General features: G+C 37.4%; 1 long non-coding RNA gene across 7 annotated transcripts; it reads right to left on the reverse strand.

The window, feature by feature from the left end:
• Positions 1-603: 603 nt before the first annotated feature.
• On the reverse strand, positions 604-3,294 carry LOC126598474 (uncharacterized). 7 transcript variants are annotated; one of them, XR_007614838.1, is made up of 5 exons: positions 2,808-3,294; positions 2,315-2,447; positions 2,169-2,221; positions 2,012-2,098; positions 604-1,650 (listed from the first exon to the last, which is right to left on the reverse strand). It is a non-coding gene; the product is annotated as an uncharacterized LOC126598474 (long non-coding RNA). The 7 variants fall into 7 exon arrangements; XR_007614837.1 differs by lacking the exon at positions 2,169-2,221 and having other exon boundaries at positions 2,012-2,135; positions 2,808-3,293; XR_007614834.1 differs by lacking the exon at positions 2,169-2,221 and having other exon boundaries at positions 2,315-2,453; positions 2,808-3,293.
• Positions 3,295-4,393: the final 1,099 nt, after the last annotated feature.

Below are 4,393 nucleotides of genomic sequence, written 5' to 3' on the forward strand. Positions count from 1 at the left end.
CCTATAGCCTGATATTGATTCGACGTACCTATATTCTCACAAATATAATTGAGGCAGCCAAACTTGGTGCAGGAGATACTAAACTTTGCAATGAACTAAGCAACCTTGTCTTCAAGTTCCTAGAACCTAGGTTGAGAGGTGTTCCTTCCTTAGCCGTAGTCGCTCAAGTGCAAAAGTCAGCAACACATTCAACATCACCACCACATCTATTCTACTCACCTAACCAAGCTCCGTTGGGAGTTGGCACACCCGCATTCACAAGAAGAACGTAAATAACTCATTACTTGGCATGCGCAACAAGTAAACTTTGTAACTTTTAGGGTCAACACTAACAAAATCAATGATGGAAAAAAAAAAATATTGGTGATATATAAAAGTGAAAAACAGAGACTTAAGTTTCAATCTTATCAATAAAGTCGTCTTTGAATTTTATACTTTGGTTAAAGTTTTACATTATTATTTCACATTCTGACATACTATACACTTTAACATATAAATGATTTTGGATAGAATCCTTTATTTGAACATATTGTATCTCGGATTCAGATCTTTCTACATCTTAGAGTACTAATTGTAATAAAACAAATTATACTCACTTGAAAGTTTTCGACAACACTTTTTATCATTTTCGTTGCAGAAAATGATATAAATCCCAACACCGTTATATTCGTTTTATTATGTTAATGAGACTACCAATAATTTAATCAAAAAAATAACTTACATGGAACGAGTTTATGCCACGTAACTTCTTGATCTAATAATATTACACGATCTATGTAAGTCTCTCATTTCTTAATCTAATAATGTTATACGATCTGTGTAAGTCATTCTTGTAAATCAAACTATCAACCGGGAATTCCCTCTTCGCACCAAATTTTGGGCTTTCTGTCAAACCCCAAGTGAAATTGGCGCCCCCCCTTCTTTGCCCCCCGTTCCCCAGTCTCCCTGTCCTCCCAACTACCTTGAAATTGTTTGTACGAACACCGTCGCAGAATTCCCACATTCAACTCTCCCGCATTTTCCAACCCGGATCCCTTTCGCTACGATTACGCTGCGGGAAGTGGCAAATTGGCAGTCAGCAACACAAGCTTCAAATCCGAACCTAAAATGCAGTCGTCGATTCTTGTGCACTTCTTAATTAGCTGGCGGAGATGGCTCCGGCTATCTCTGCAGTCTACGGCCTCTTCGGCGGCGGCTCATTTGCCTTTAAGCTCTTAATTTCTTCTGCAAAATTACAGAGAGATGCTCGAAAAATACATGCTTGTTGTTTGTTTTCTTTACGTTGTTACGTTTTTAAGCACTGGTGTTATTTTTTATTTAAGCAAAGGGTCGCTTCTCGGCGGAGTTTCAGGAGCAGCTCTAATGGCAACTGTCATCCGGGTCCTCGCAAAAGTGCATTTGATTTCTTTGCTTCTTATGAAGAGTGAAGATGACGTTCCAGCAGCACCATAATTTAAATATGCTAGAAATGATTGTCTTGTATAATGTAAAATGCATTCCAAAACACTCCACGTCCTGCTTACAGCCCATGATCCCTCTTCTGGTGTTGCACGTGACAACCACAGAATTCTAGATTTCGTAAAAAGCTTTAGTTGCTTGAAAGAAGGGACATGCATGTTCATCGTTGACAAACAGTGCAGTTAGATCGATCTGTTACGTTGTTTGCATGTTCTTCTAATTAGTACGAGATAAAGCTTTGTTTATCACTAAAAATTTGTACAAGCACTTTAAATTGTTAACAGTTAACAATGACATTCCCCGTGGGTTTATGTGAACACGATATTAATTAATGTCTTATTATGTTCAAATGATTGCAAAATGCACTGCAAGGTTTCTTCAATATTGCATCCACGGGGCATGGAACCCTGAAACTTCATCCCTTATTGTTCATGGGGAGGAGGTGAGACTAGGCCAAGGGCCTTAATTGCAAGCTTGTACAGATCAATCAATCTGCAATCACCCACTTTGAATTGGAGATTAAGTAAAAAAAAATTACCCACAAATCATCTACATATTCATAATTATGCATGAAAAGTAGAAATTCGAAAAGCAAAAATTAAATCACTTACATGGCAGGTCTTCAGCAAGAATAACATTTCTGCAAAACCCAGAATAATATTAATCAGAGAGTAACACTGAAAATAAATAAATCACTTACATTTTTATACCTTCAAGTTTCAAGGTTTTTACTATGGAATCCAGGCAAAACCCAGATCAGATTCTAAATGGGTTTATCAAAAATAATAATTTAATCAGAAATTAACACTGAAAATAAATATAAAAAAAAACACAAAAAAATTTGAAATTTTTGTACCTCAAGTTTCTGGGAGGGTAGGAGTCAAAAACAATCTGTGCGTGCTCAGATCAAATCAGCCAAAACTTGATCTAATTGCAGCCACGGGAGTGAAATCCGACTTCCAGTTGCTGCACCTCCTAGCTTCCTTCTGCTGCAACTCAAATTTGGTAGAACAAAAGTCTCAATCTTTAACAGATCGGAAAAACCCACTAATCACACATATTTAACAGATCGAACTCAAAAATTAAAGAACGAAAAGAAAAGGTGCGGAATTTACTCAAACCCACAAAATTAAAATTAATTACAGAATAATCAGGCTAAAGATTCAAAATTCACAATGTAAAAACCCAAATTAAACATAAAATTCAAAATTCACGACGCAACAACCCAAATTAAACACAAAATCAAGGTCTTTTCAGAAACATAAGCTTAAGAAGGCGAAAATCTAAAACCTTTCGAAAGCGCAGAAATAGAGAGAACAAAGAATTGGGGGAAAAGTTGGGAAATTTACGAGAGGGGTTTAGGTGGAGGCGCCGAGAGTAGGTAATCGGCAAGGCGGATTGAGGCTCGAAGGGCCGAGCTTCGACTCTCCGGCAGTGGCGAAATCTAGGGTTTTTACACAGAGAGAGGGAAACCTAGATTGGGAAAATAGGGAGAGAAATAGAGACCTTGATTCGAAGAGAAATGGTGAAGCCCTAAATCGAGCTGCTTGGTGCAGAGAAGAGTGAGGCGAGGAGGGAGAAGGGAACCCAAACAAAAGGCAGGGAAGAAACGGAGCAGAAGAACCACCGATGACAGACGCGTGGTTACCAAGGGCAGAATCGTCCTTGCACTGTTGAAAAGATGGAGGAAAACGTTGAGGGAAAAAATTTTGGAGGGTGTTTTCGCCACTCCACTGTCCACGGATACTAACCAGGAGTTTGGGTTTTAATATATATTAATTTGTATTGACTGTACTGACTACAAGAAGAGGGTTGTTGTTAGTGTCCATTCGGACTAGCCCGGCCTCCCTTGACAGAAAAAGGAACAAGAATAATTGAGTTAATAATCTAACATAACATGAGCTCCTAAAGCCGAGGGAAGCTTCGGTCCTCTTTCATTGGAAAAAGAACAAGAATAATTAAGTGAATAATCTAATAACATGAGCTCCTAAAGTCGTGATAAACTTTAGTAGGATTGTCGTTTTAGGAGAGTCATCACACTTACGAGACCAATATAAGGTCTGAGAGAACAATACACGAGTCTTATGTTTTAATTTTATGAGAGTTATGTGACCCAAATCCCATTACACAAGTTTTTCTAAAATTTGTATGGGGAGAGGAGAGAGAAAATGTTAGGACTAAAGATCATGAATTCAATCTTACATCCATTGGGGTGTTTTTTTCCGTAACCCTAATAAGATGAGGTAATTGCAACTAAAAGGTAATCCCATGCACACTCTAGTTGTCTAAATCGAGCCCACAACTCATTAGTAGCTAAATTAAGACTCGTAAAAACAGATGTTTAGGTATTACAATTCGTCATATAGTTGACCTACCAACAAAACTCCTAACGCAAAGAAAAAGGGAAGATATAAATAACCGAATAATGTGATTTTAAGTTGTATTTCAATCAAAATTAAAGGGATAAGACTATGAGAGAGGATCCCAGAGATTTTCCAATTACATTCGTTCATCGTATATTTTACGGTCAATTTTCATTAGGTACTATTTATATTCAATTTTAAATAAAAAAATTTACAATGATTTCTGACCGCACGATGTACGATGAAATGATGTGATTTTGAGGATTCCGAAGATCCTCACAAAGAGAATTTGGCGAGGATCCTTACTTTAAGACTACAATCATAATGTGACTAATTATGGTTCAATGAAAAAAAAAAAAAGTAGCCCATCTCTCCGTTTGATTTTAGCTGAAAAAATAGGTACAGATGGGATTTATTTGTCCCATAAAAAATGATACCTTTCAAAAACTTCAGACATATACAGTGACCGACTGGTAAGGGAAAGAGACTCGATTGGCTGTGCGTGCACAATGCATAAACTTCTGGTGAGAACTGTTGGTGTTGCTCTGCTTTATCATATATCTGATCAAGTC

This window comes from Malus sylvestris, chromosome 14 (genome assembly GCF_916048215.2).
Source record: "Malus sylvestris chromosome 14, drMalSylv7.2, whole genome shotgun sequence".
In the NCBI taxonomy this organism is placed as follows: domain Eukaryota; kingdom Viridiplantae; phylum Streptophyta; class Magnoliopsida; order Rosales; family Rosaceae; genus Malus; species Malus sylvestris.